Here is a 14,653-nt window from a genome sequence, read left to right as displayed (position 1 = left end):
TATCTGTTGGTTCAGTGTAAGTGGTGCCATTGTGCAGTAGCTCAGAGCACCCCTGCGCATTGCTATGCAGGTTCCTGATGTAGCTAAAGAATGCCTTGTGTTATCTTTAGCATCTGTTGCAATTTTGTTTCGTAACTAGCTTTGGAGGCTTTGATGATGGATCTCAATTTTTTGCTGAGACTGAGAAGGGAATTTTTCCAGTCTTGGGACTTTGCCCTTTTCTGCAACAGTTTTTTTCTTCTGTTGTAGAGAGTTTGCTGATGGCAGAGGACCACCAGATTGACTTCCTTTTGTTGGAGGACATGACCTTGGTTCTGTTAGGTATGGCCTTGCACTTGTGTAAATGCTCATAAAGTGCCGTGGTGTATGCTTCCGTGGCCATACAGCCTTTCCCTGTTTGCGTGGGTGACGTGAAGTTTGACACTTCTGTCTTCAAACCACAAAATTGGCTTTGGAGAAGTTTTTCACTGTGGTTTCCTTCATGGGGGGTGCAGGTGGGATTTGGATATCAACTGTGATTAATGTATTATCAGATCTGACCAGGGAGGAGTTGATCACTGGTGTAGAGCAGCAGTCTCCCATGTTTGTGATGACCAGATCGAGAATGTTTCTGCCTCTGTTGGGGGTGATAATGAGTTGGTCCAGGGCGTTGGAGTTAATGAAATCCAGAAATCATTGGGCAAATGAGTTGGAGCAGGAGTAATTTTCCCAGTTAATAGAGGGGTAGTTAAAATCTCCCAGTACAAGGGTATTGGGTTGAACCTTAATGCCTTCCAGAGTGTTCAGGAATGAAGAGTGGGGGTCTTGGGGCATTGTGGGGGATCTATAGCAGGTTACAACCTGAATTGACATTTTATCCAGTGTTAGTTGCACCTGTAGTATCTCTGATGCATTATGTTGGGCCACCAGTCTGGAGGTGTGCATGTCCTTTATGAAGATGGATATGCCACCACCTTTGGGGCTTCTGTCCACACCTCCTTTGGAGCTTCGGTCCAGGTTTGGGGGTCAAAAGGTGTGGTATGCTGTAGCACTGGGGTGCTCTCTGGAGCCTTGAACCAGGTCTCTGTTACTGCACAGAGGTTGATGTTCTCCAGTTTTAGAAGAGACTTGAGTGAGTACATTTTGAGATTTAGGCGTCTAACATTGAGTAGTATTACCCTCAAGTTGCGTTTGTTCGCAGTTGTTATGGTGGTAATTTTGCCTTCCGGGCATTGCCTAAAACAAAAGGCACTATAGGAGTGGCAAGAGCCTTAGCCAGTATCTGGAATCATCGAGGTCTGTCGATCATATCATCCCAGGCAGACAGATACTGGATCCCCTTTGAATGACACCAGAAACTTAGTCATTTGTTGAAGTCAAGCATTTTCTGCTTGTACTGGGGTATCATTCTAGGCAACGGTAATATACAACTCAGGGCTAGGGTCATACCTGCCTGGGCTACAACATCCGAGAGCTCCTCCATGTCTCTTTTCATGCAGTCCAGGGAGGTACGTCTTAGGTCGTTCACACCAACATGGACAATGACCAAGTCATACTTGTACTTGTTGTTGAGAGACCCAAGTGCATGGGTTATGTGGCGGATCCTGGCACCCGACAGGCAGCTGACCATAACCTTCTCCTTATTTAACCCAGTGAGTGGGACATCAGTGTACCTTACTATAGAGTCATCAACAATTATTGTATTCGATAGACTGTTTTGCTGTAGGAGCTTAGGTTGAGTGGCACACTGTTTATGTGGGCCAGAAAAATAGACTTCCTTTTTAATATTGTTCTCTTCCAAACTATCTGATTATGCTATATAATTTATTTCAGTACTTATATTTCCCATTGGTATATAGATTACCCTTTTTTCCAAAATAAATTCCCCATATTAAAAACCTAACTACATGCTGAAATACCCTTATTTTTCCTACTACATTTCTTAGATTACAATCAAAATTCTCTACAATAATAATGTCCGCTTTGTATAAAATAGATTTAAATCTTCAAAAATGTTCTTTCCCTTTCTTTCCTGATGTAGGTGCATATAAAGCAATTACCCACCACACTTTACATTCATTTCCAATATCCAAAATGATGCATATTCCTGGCACCACAATTATAAAATCCAATGTTAATATGTTCCTTAACTAGAAAAGCTATTCCAGAATATATATCATACCCAAAAACCCCACTTTACCTAAGACCCCCCCATATAAATTCAATTTTTTAGTCACAGCCTGTAATTAAACATTCAATAAATAATGACATCACTAAACAGTTTTTACAGCACAATACATCTTTAATCTTCTCCCTTTGTTTATCAAATTGTTCACATTTAATGACATGATCTTTAAATTGCCTTTTTAGCAATTTTTTTAATTTTCCTTTTCTCACTCTATTGCCTACAGACTCCCTTTTCTTTGAACATCTCTCCACTCATCTTTATCATTTGGTAAATTCTCCTATATATTCTGTACTTATACATTATATTCTTTATTCTATTTGACAAACGTCTTACTTTCAGATCCATTTTTGTTAGTTACATTCAACTCACACACTTCTTTAGAATTTTCAGTCTTTTTTTTTTTATTTTGCTGCACATCTTCCTCACTGGTTTTCACATCAACATTATTCAATTCACAATCAAACCAAAACTGTTGTGTACTTCCACACCTTCTGCATAATACGTTACAGTTTTTCTTACAGTGACTAAACTCCCCACACTGCAGACACCTCCATTTATTATAAGGAATTAAATGCTCATCAGATTCACAGAAAAAAAAATCATGTTTTTAGCCACCCCCAGTATTTAAGCATTCCATTTTGCTGTTCAAAATAACACTAGACAAATAAAAAGAAGTTGTGTCTTACCATAATGTTCCATCTGTGTTGTAGATCTTTATTCATTCATTACTGTCAGGACTTTGGTTCCATCCTCGGAAAGAACACGGCCGTTTTCAAGCTCGCGCCAGCCAAAAACTCTCAGCCAAGATCTACCCATAATGCTCCTCTCAGTCTCTCCAGATCGAGTTTGCCCACCCTTATAATATTGCGATAGTAAGATAAAAACAGAAGGAGGCTCTGTCTGAGCAAATACCCTAACCAGGAATTCCTAAAGTCCACCAGGAGTCCAGGCAGGGGGGAGGAGGGCGGGAAGTAATGAATGAATAAAGATCTACAACACAGATGGAACATTATGGTAAGACATAACTTCTTTATCAGATGATGTAAATCTTTATTCATTCCTTACCGTCAGGACCGAGACCCCAGCTACTTGAGTCCTGGGTGGCCCTAAGGAAGGATGTTCCTGAGCACCATAGAACAAAATCGTCCCCTGGAGGCCAAATCCAATTTGTAATGAGTGATAAAGGTATGAGGTCTTGCCCAAGAGGCTGCTGCGCAGATATCATCCATAGAGGCTCTGGAATGAAAAGCCACAGAAGTAGCCATTGATCTAGTAGAATGAGCCTTTATTCTGGAAGGTAAGGATAGCTTATTCTGATGGTAGATAAAGGTAATGACGTTTCTAAGCCAGGAGGATAGAGTCACTTTGGAGACAAATTTACCCATTTTGGGTCCTGCAAAGGCCACAAACAATTTATCAGTTTTCCTGAAAGATTTAGTCTTGTCTAAATAACAACGAAGCTGCCTATGAACATCAAGGGAGTGCAACAGATACTCCCCTCTGTTTTAATGCTGAGGGAAGAAAACCGGCAGGTCAATAAATTGGTTAATGGAAAAATCAGAAATGACCTTGGGCAAGAAAAAAGCGTCAGTACGAAGGGATACTCTATCCCTGTGGAAGTTCAAGTAAAGTCTCTTGACACGCAAGGCCTGCAGCTCAGATACTCTTCTCGCTGAGTAAGTGCTACTAGAAGTAAACTCTTCCATGATAAAAATTTTATATCATAAGAGTCAAAGGGTTCAAAAGAAGGGTCTGTTAATGATTGAAGTACCAAAGTCAAGTCCCAGGGTTCTATGGGGGGCTTGACAGGAGGTTTAACGTGAAATACTCCTTTCAAAAATTTGTGACAGCTGCTAAATGTACACTGATGGTCAATGCTGAGGCTCCTGCATGTAGAAGAGTCATCAGGTATTGTAAAGATCTTCAGAATAGGCATAGAAAAAGGATCTAAGTTCTGATCTTCTGCCCAAATAGAGAATCTAGTCCATTTGAAAGAAAACATTTTCCTGGTGGAAGGTTTGTGTGAAGCCAAAGGATTTCACGAACGGGAGATGAGGTATCAGGCAGCCTGGCAATCATTGGAAGTACAGGAACCAAGCTGTGAGCTTGAGGCTGTGGAGATTGGGATGAATCAGTCCCAGAGGGTGAGATAGCAGACCTTGGGAGTGATCCAGGATCCACGGGCTGTGAATCATATGAGGACATAGGAACAGGAACCAGACTTGACGGGGCCAATAGGGGGCAATGAGAATCACTTTGCTTCTCAAACTTTGAGCTTTCTGGAGGAATTTCGTAATGAGGGGAAATGGGGAAAAGGCATACAGTAGACCCAGGGGCCAATAGTGCGTTAGAGCATCCCTCGGGGTTTCCCCCTGAGGGGGGGATCAGGGCAAAGTAGCTTCTGCATTTGCTGTTTAAGGGGGAAGCAAAGAGATCGCAGCAAGACTTGCCCTAGCGGCAGAAAATCCAATCCACTATTAGAGGATTGAAGGACCACTTTTGAGGCATCAGGATGTTCCTGCTCAGATTGTCCGCAATAAGGTTGGAACTCCCGGGAATGTACATTGCTATAAGAAAGTGGTTGGAAGCAATCGCCCAGTGCCAGTGGTTGGAAGCAATCACCCAGTGCCAAATCCTCATGGCTTCCCAACACATGGGGTAAGACCTGGCTCCACCTTGCTTGTTGATATACCAGACGACGGACATGCCCGAATTAATTGCAATGGTCCCAGAAGGGAGGGATGTATGGAACGCTTGCAATGCTAAGAGAACTGCCCTCAGTTCCAGGACATTTATGTGCAAATTGGCCTCCATGGGGGACCAGGTGCCTTGGACCATCTTTCCCTCAAAATGCCCCCCCACCCTAAAAGGGAAGCGTCCGTGGTCACCGTGGGCTGGGGGAGGCAGAACAGACGACACCAAAGATTCGGTTCTGACTTCATCCACCATAGCATTTCTTCCTTGCAAAGGTTTGTAAGAAGTATCATGTGGTCCAGTGGGTGAGTTAAGTTTGACCATTATGAAGAAAGGAGCCACTGTAGTATTCTCATGTGCAACCTTGCCAATGGTACTATGGTAATGGCAGCTGCCATGGAGCCTAAGAGTTGCAGTACAAGATGTGCTGGTACAAAGGTCTGTGGAAGAAGGTCTTGGATTTGGTGTCTTATTTTCGAAAGCCTGTGAGGAGGGAAGGAAGCTTGACAGGATATTGCCGAAAACTGCTCCAATGAATTCCAATGTTTTTGTTGAGGACATTTGAGATTTGTCCTTGTTGATTGTAATCCCCATGGGGAGAGCGAGGCGATGAGTGTGAGAGAGGCTGTGGATTAGAAGATTCCTGGTCGGGGCGGTAAAGAGCCAATCGTCTAGATACGGAAACACCTGGAATCCTTGTAGTTGAAGATGACCTATTACAACTGCCAAACATTTGGTGAACACTCAGGAGGCTGTCAAGAGACCAAATGGTAGTGCCGTGAACTGGTAGTGATTGGCTCCCAGCTGGAAGCGGAGTAATCTCCCGGTGCAGTGATCCATCTTTATGTGTTAATACGCATCCTGGAGATCATTAGAGCATATTGAGTTGTCCCTCCCTAAAAAGGGGAGAATGGACTGTACTGTGACCATCCGGAATTTTTGAGGTTTGATAAATTTGTTCAATATGCTGAGATCCAGGATTGGTCTCCAGTCCCCTGTCTTTTTTGGCACTAAAAAAACCTAGGAGTAAAACCCAGATCCTCTCTGGTCTGGTGGGACTGGTTGGATGACTCTTAGAAAAGCTGCTAAGACAATTTCTAAGGCTGCTACCTCCCTCTGATTGGGTGGGACATCAGGGATTCATTTGACGGGTCAGAGTTAAATCAAATGATATCTGGTAGCCTCTGGATATTATTCTCTGCACCCAAACATTGGTAGTAATAAGTTGCCAGGCAGGTAGGTGCAGAGAAAAACAATCCCCAACTGCTTCCAGAGGAAAGCAACTGGGCCACTGCTCAGGAGCGCTGGTAGGGTTGGCCAGAGAAGGAATCTCTAGCGTCCTGGTTATGCAGACCCCCTGTACCCCAAAAGGGGCGTCTTCCAGATGAGTTGCCACCTCAGCCCTGGGGGGATTGCCCACCTCGAGTGTCACGAAAAGATCCTTGGGATTTTTTGAACCACAATTTTACTCCACTATGGTTCCTGGAGTAGGACCTCTGGGGGGGGTGGAAAAATGTATGCCCACAGCAGACGAGGCCTTTCCGTCTTTCTCACTTCGTGCTAGTGTGTCTCGTACTTTGGGACCAAAAAGTGCAGATTCGTTGACAGGTGCGTTGACGAAGGAAGATTTAAAGGGGTCTGCAAAATCACACAAATGCATCCAAACATCACGTCTCATGACAATGCCTGATGCAACAGTTCGAGCTGCCCCCCTCGGTGGTGTGAGATATCAAATGCATCGAGGAGTTTGAGATAGATTCAAGGATAGCTAGCTGTGAGGTGACAGTGTCACGCACCTCATCAGGCAGCACTCCTGCCAAAGAGGAAGACATTTCAGAGATTAGGTCTCTTTGGAGACAAGTGAAGTGTGCTAGAAAGTTCAGAACTGAATGGCAAAGGTCACTGAAGCAAAGGTCCGCTTCCCTAGTCTGTCCATGACCCAAGACTCCCTGTTTGGAGGATGGACAGTGGAACTATCTTCTTCCATGGCCCAAGACTCCCTGTTTGGAGGATGGACAGTGGAACTATCTTCTGCCAGTTCCCTCTTGGTGGCTGCCACGACCATGGAATCAACCATCAACTGCTTGGACCAGTTGGGCTAGTCTTTGGGCTGGATAGAATTTTGTCTGGCCTCTGGGGGACAGGTTCTACATTGTCCGGGGCCTTCCAGGCACGCTGCATAATCAGCTTAATAAGCTCACCAACAGGTGGGGTTACCCAGGAAGTAGATGGCCTGGCACGGAAGGCCTGCAAGAACAACAATTCCTCAGAAGAAGGATTAGAGGATTTCCAGTCTCCCCGCTGCTTGAGGATTTCGAGAAAGTCTCCAAATGAGACGTCATCTGGGGAAGGCTGTGGGGACCATTCTTCCTCATTGCAATTGGTGTCCTCAGTGATAGATTCCTCAGGGGAATCAAGGTGCTTCCTCTTGTACCGTTTCTTCTGGGGTGGCTCCCCAGTGGGATCTTCTGAGGAGGACTCCGGAGAAAGGGTTCCCTTCAAAGGGAGGTCTTGCGGCTCCCGTGCCTGGGATCCTGAAGTAGGCGGTTGGGACAGCTGCATGCTAGAGAGGGGTTCTGGTGCCGATGTCATTGGTGCTGACTGCGAGCCCGCAGAGGCAAGAACCCTCTCCATCACCTGGAAAGCAGGCCCGTCCAAGGAGGCATGGGAGCCCAGAACCGAGAAGGACAAACTCAGAACTGGGGACACACCCCACCCAGATGAGCCCACCTCCAGATGAGGAGCTCTGAGAGGACTGTAAGCTGTTGGAGCCGTGGATATAGATGGTGCCAGCAAAAAAACAGGCACTGGGCTAGGTATTAAGGTGCTGACAGTCCAAACTCTGATCCGAGAGTGCACCGGCTCCAACAGAGCTGATGCAGCAAGGGTGGTCGGTGCAGACAGAGAAGACTCTGCAGTTGGGGCAGTGACAGTATGCACCGGCATGGACATCGGTACCGAGATCTCTTTGGTCTGGGTAGAGGCCGGAGGATAAATAGGAGAACATGTTGTGAAGGATTCTGAGCCAAAGGGGACGGAAGGTCTAGCTGGAGTGGGCAATTCCCTAGCTATCAGAAGATGGTCCACAACCCACACTACATCTAGTTCAGAAAGACTCCTGGAGGAGGCTGAGAAGGAGAATCACGTCTTTCAAGAAAAGGGCTAAACCAATGCCCCAAAAAAGGGTTGTATGTTGGAGAGTATCTGTTTCTTGGAAGATATTCAACTTTAGGAACTGAGGTCATAGTCTGTGGAGCCGAGTAAGTTATCGGCACAGTGGCCGGGCATGGTGCCAAAGCAGGTATGGTCATGAAAGCCAATGTTGGAACCAAGGACTGCACCGAAGCAGATGGTGCCAAGGCTAGAACCAAAGAGGTCATAGTCTGTGGAGCTGAGTAAGCTATCAGCACCATGGCTAGGGATGGTGCCGAAGTAGGTATGGTTGTGAAAACCAATGTCAGAACCAAGGACGGCACCGAAACAGGAGTCAACATCAGAGACTGCACAGAGGGAGAAGACACAGGTTCTGGTGCCGAAGAGGTCTGCGCCAAGGGCACCGGAGAAGCACAGAGCTGAGAAGGTTCCATAACTGACGGAGATGGAGGAACTGAATGACTCAGTTTTTCCTTGTGTTTCTTGGTCTTGGGTGGCGGTGAGACTTCCGACCCAGAGAGAGCCTCCGAAAAAGGGGTTTTGATTAAACCTTTTAGATTTAGCTTTTTTTGTGCTCTGCTAGAATGTGATTGCTAAAACTGGAACAAATATCACAATCAGCATTTATATGGTCCATGCCCAAACAGTAAACGCATCGAGCGTGGCCGTCCGAGTTGGGCATCTTTTGCCCACACTTGTCATACTGTTTAAACCCCAGCTTAACTTTGTCTGACATAGTACAAGCAACAAAGGGCTATCCTAAAGGAAACGATAACAACAAAAGAAAGAAAGGGAGAAAATATCAACAATGGTATTTAAAAATACCACAAGTGGTAAAGGAAGGCCTACCAAAGGCGAGAGGGACAGTACCAACAACGGTAGCAATTTAACTACCAAAGGTAAAGGGGGGAAATAGAAGCAGGTTATCAGCGATTAGTAAGAAATGGCTAAACTGACTAAAAAAAAAACAACAAAGTTTAAGATAAACTACACAAAAAATTCACAACTTTCCACTTAGCTTTGAGAGAGATGGCTAGGCACATCTGACAAGGAATGTGGCAAATGAGATCTGGAGAGACTATGAGAGGGGCATTATGGGTAGGTTTTAGCGGAGAGTTTTTGGCTGGCGTGAGCTTGGAAACAGCCGTGTCAGTTCCGAGGATGGAACTGAAGTCCTGACAGTAAGGAATGAATAAAGATTTACAACATCAGATCATATTTTTCCATCAGCCACATTTAAACAGACCACCACATCTAATGCCCCATTCCATAAATTTCAGTAATCAAAACATTTTTACACAATGGATCACCTTACATACACCATAAAATGCTGTCTTATTTCCCCTTAAATAATTTCTGCAGTCCTAAACTGCAATTTCATCTTCCTTTTTAACATCACAGTTGACCCCCATCCAATACATCTCTTCCAGTGCTCACAAAACGATTTAGCATCAAAATTAACCAAGAAAGATTCAGGCAACCTCAAATACTCAAATGTGAGGACCTTCCTCTGGGCCAGTAATCAAGGAGCCAGCCTCAATCTTCACCACTGGCACTAGTGGGGGATGTTCACTGGGAGGACAACAGGTACACAGACAGTACCTCCAAATGCAGCTCTCTGCATCAAGCACAATTTCCCTTAACAGCATACAGGGAAAACACACACAGTCTGGGGTCTGGATGTCTCTATGTCTGTCTTTATCCAGATCCCCAATAAGACTCCCCACTGGTACAGCTATAGAGTTGACCCCTTTGCTAGGGTCCCAACTTAAGTCCTCCAACACTCCCTCTGTCCAACCAGTGCTTTGTGTCCCTGCCCAAGCAGTTGACACACACACGCCGAGATTTGATTTGCACACACACACACACACACACACACACACACACACACACACACACACGAGAAAGGCTGGCACAGCTTTTATAGGTATGTCCCCTTTTGCTCAGAGTACAAGGTAGTTATCAATGCCACTAGAACCCTTCGCCAGCTACTTTAAGGCCCTTAACAAAAGGGTGTCCAATTTTACTGTGTAATATTAATGCGACCAAGGACCAAGAGCAAGGCTATTAGGAGTGGCCCACACAGTGACACTAAATAAATATGCAAGTACTCTCAAAACTTAAATACCTCTACAAAGATCAGCCACAATGAAATGTTTAAATATACTTAATAATAAATAATAAAGAACATGAAAATATTAAGTATATATTCACGGAGACAGAGTATAAATCACAGAAAATATTTAAAATAACATTGAAGGACAGACTCAAACAAATAAAGAAAAACAATATCTAAACTGAGCTTCACTATATTCCTGACTGAATCTAAGAGAATCACTATTCCCTAATAACTTACTTAAAGCAAGGCAGATGATGTGGTGAATGGCTCTTCTTGTTGTCAAGCCCAGGTCAGAATAGAGAATGCACTGTCTCACAAAGATTCTTCTCAAAATAACATCTAAAATACTACTACTGAGATAGCTTGCAGAATGAAGTCACTTCTGGACATCCGACTTCTAGTTCCTATGCAAAACCCCCATTGCTGGAAAATGGCAGGACTTGGCATCTACCTGTAAAAATACACACACAAGGGCTTTTGCTCAGATTTCTGGCAGGTGCTGGAAGTCATAAAACAATTTCATACCTTCATGCTTCCAAAGTAGTACTTTGTTCACCCCAAAGACAATACAGAAGGATTCCTAGTACAAACTGCGTCTCTGGCTGCAATGAAACCTGTGATATAGCATCTTTATGGCCTAGCCTGTGAAGTGATTTAATTTCAGATATTTTATCTAAAGTTTGCTGGATTGAGTTAACCTTCCAGATTCCACTGTTAAAACATACACATTTAAAACAGTTAAAATAGTGCATGTATATTTCTGTTCTTTCCAGTAAGGCACACTATGGATAAACTCCAAACACAAGAACTTTACAAATACCTTTTCAATGCCAGTACAAATAAGTTTGATATATACATGACCTACAGTTCTAATACATTGGTAATATCAACATCTTGTATGACATATAGTTCTAATATATTTGTAACACAAGCATCTTGTATAAATCAGTTTGATATTCACAAATGGCATATAATTATTTAAAAAAATTCAGTTGGCTGTGCTAGCAGTACCTCAGTGCCCCTTGAGAAACATTGCTAGAGAGGGATGAGCCTATCTGGGAATACAATACCCCATCCTTTATCTTGAGAGGCCATCTGCATTGGCATCGCTAACCCAACTGTGGTGCTGCACTGTCATATCATAATGCCTGAAACAGTAGGCTTCACCACAGTAACTTGGGATTTTGCTGGCTGGCTCCCTGTAGCCATGGATCCCCCTCAGACTCCTCCTGTCTTCTACTGCAAATACTTAGCACATGGGCCTCCCTAGCATGGTAAGGTTTCATCATGTTAACATGGTACTATTTGGGCCCCTGCCTCCTGCCTGGCAGTTCTACCATGTAGATAATTTCACTGACCTTCCTTAACAATTTGAAGGGCTTCTCCCAAGCTGCCTGCAGCTTGTGTCCGACAGGAATGAGAACCATAACCTGCTGCCCCACAGCATACACTCTGGCTCAAGCATTCCTGTCATACCAGACCTTTTTCTGCTGTTGGGCTCCTGCAAGGTTTTCCTGGGCCAAGCCCATGAGTTCCCTGAGCCTCGTCCTTAGGTTTATTTCATATGCCAAAACAGACTCCTTGTGGGATTTATATTCACCCTCCCACTCAACACAAATCAAATCTAGAGGTTCCCTCACCTTATGCCCATACAGCAATTCAAAAGTTGACAAACCTGTAGATTCCTAAGGTACCTCTTCTCTGTAAGCAAACAGATGGGTAAAATATTTGTCACACTGTCTGTTGAACTGGTCTGCAAATGCCCACAGCATGTTAACTGTAGAATTTAACCTCTCCACAAGACCATTAGTCTGGGGGTAGTAGGGCACAGTCTTTTAGGTGCTTAACCCCACAGTGCTTCCACAGAGAAGCCAGCAGGTCTGACATGAAACCGGCAACACTGTCAGTCTGTATTTCTGTTGGGAAACCTACCCTGCTGAAAATCTCTAGGAAACCATTTACCACCTTTTCTGCCTCAATGGAGAAAAGGGCCAATGCCTCAGGGTATTTTGTAGCATAATCTACTACCACTAGGATATATTATTTCCCTGTGTTAGTTGGGGTACTCAGGTGGACCCGCAATATCCATAGCTACTCACTGAAATAGCTCCTCAGTCACAGGCAAAGGCATCAAAGGAGCTTTGACCTTGTCTCCTGCCTTGCATAATTGTTGGCACTTTTCATAGATCCTGCAATAACCTGTTACATCCCTTGTAATCCCAGGCTAATAAAAGTTCTGCATAAAATGTCTCTTGGTACGCTTTATGCCCATATGACCTGCAAAGGGCATGCCATGGGATATAGCTAGACGTGCCAGATGATAGGCTCTAGGTACTACCAACTGCTGTATTCTCTCACCCTCTAGGCCTCCCTCAGGGGTACATTCTCTATATAGTAACCCTTTGAACAATTATACGGAATCCTCTTTTCCTTGAGAATCAGGGACCTCCCTAACTACTTCTCTCAAGCCTTGTAATGTAGTGTCCGAGAGATGGGCTCTTCTCAACTCTCTCTCTATGTAACCCTTCCCAGCTCCCTTTCCACAGGAAGTCTGGTATCCTCTGACAGCAGTGCCTCACTGTCAGCCTGGGTAAAACTACTCATCTCTGCCCTTGCAATCACTCTGTCCAAGAGAATAGTACCCACCAGTAGCTGTGGCTCACCTTCAGTCTCACTGCTACATGGTAGCCCCCTCCTTCCCTGAAGTTGCCACCTCACCAGTTATGGCTTCAAGTGTGCAGTCTGTCTGGGTCCCCCCAGGCTACCAGACCCACATGCCTGTTTCCAAGCCTGACTGCATGTAACTGCATGCACACAAGGTACTGCAGTATCAAAATCATTCCATATCAAGACATCTGTAGGGATATCCTCAAATACACCTATTGCTTGCTTCCTTTTCCACCCTCCCAGTCAAGGTGAACTCTAGCCAAAGGTATATGGAATGGGGTCTTCCTAAAGCTCTAACTGGAGTAGACTGCCTGAGCATTAGTGCTCTTCTTCAACCATTGCAGGCTTCACAATGGTTAGGTCAGAGGCTGTGTCTCCCTTAGCAGTGTCCCGTTTCCCATCTGCTAAGATAGGATACAACCTCTTGTGCTAGCCTGGCAGCCTTGTTGTCTCCAGACAACTTACCACTGGCATCCTGTTACTGCCACTTGCTGGTTCCCCCTTGCCTCTGCGGACATCTATATGCTACATGGCCCCACTGGTTACATTTAAAACATTTAACCCTTGATCCTGGCCATGAACCTGAACTAGTGGCTTCCCCTGTTACTGGCAGACTCTATTGGAGTTTTTTAGGCTGCCCAGCATGGGTTCCCTTATACCCATGTGCAGCAATGGGTATCCCTTTCCTGTTCAGTGAAGCCCTGCTTGCTAGGTATAAGTCTCCTTTTTCCCCAACCCGTCTGCGGTGTTGCATTCCCTATCTGCCAACCAGATTCTCATGTCCTCAGGTAAAGTACTAAGTGCTTGTTCCCTCGCCAAAAGGTCTGCCAGCCCTTCAAAAATGGTGACCTGATACCCAGTCACCTACCTATGAAAATAAGTGCTTAACCCACCAATATAATCAGACACACTTTCATCTGCCTTCCATCTAGGCTAACAAATCTTTTTTCTATAAAAGTTTCCGGTGTTAACTTAATGCATGCCAATAAATTAGAAGTTATGTACCTACCATAACGTTCCATGTTAGTTGTCTTCTCTCGCCTTCTTTCTTGCTGGATGGGTTCGGAGCCGATCCTCGGCTCCAACTCGGCACTTGCTAAGCTTGAGAACTCCTTTTACCAGCTCGAGGCAACCCTATATCCCATGATGCAAGGCGAGACTACCTCAGATCTCGTTTGGTAGCTATAGAACCCTGCTAATAATACTATTCCCAAAGGAAGAGCAAAGACTAGCCAAAAAGTTCTTAAGATAGACTCTCTCTACTGAAGACTCAGAAGAGTGAAATCTGAGAAAGAGAAGCCCTTCAAGATCTGTCCAGGCCAGGGGGAAGGAGGGTGGGACGCAAGAAAGAAGGCGAGAGAAGACAACTAACATGGAATGTTATGGTAGGTACATAACTTCTAAATGTTAAGTTGTCAATCTCGCCTTCATTCTTGCTGGATGGGACCGTGTCCCTAGCACCTGTATCCCGGGTGGCTCAATGGAACAGACTCTTGAGTACTGTGGAACCAAAACTGGCTCTGTCCCTGGAGGCCAAATCTAATTTATAATGAGAGACAAAGGTATGAGGAGTGGCCCAAGTAGCTGCTGCACAAATGGTATCAATGGGTAGCCTATCCTGAAAGGCTGTAGATGTGGATAGACTCCTGGTTTTGAGGGTAGTTGCTTGCCTCTGAGCGAATACACATAAGAAATGGTAGAAGACAACCATCTGGATAAGGTCACTTTCGACACTGGGAGACCTTTCCTGTTTTCTGCATAGGAAACAAATAATTGATCCGATTTCCTGAATTGTTTAGTTCTATGCAAATAATATCTGAGCTGACGATGGACATCCAAAAAATGAAGTTTTT

This window comes from Protopterus annectens, chromosome 6.part1 (assembly GCF_019279795.1).
Source record: "Protopterus annectens isolate FY-2018-M chromosome 6.part1, PAN1.0, whole genome shotgun sequence".
NCBI lineage: Eukaryota > Metazoa > Chordata > Ceratodontiformes > Protopteridae > Protopterus > Protopterus annectens.
Note: the sequence above shows the minus strand (reverse complement) of the source record.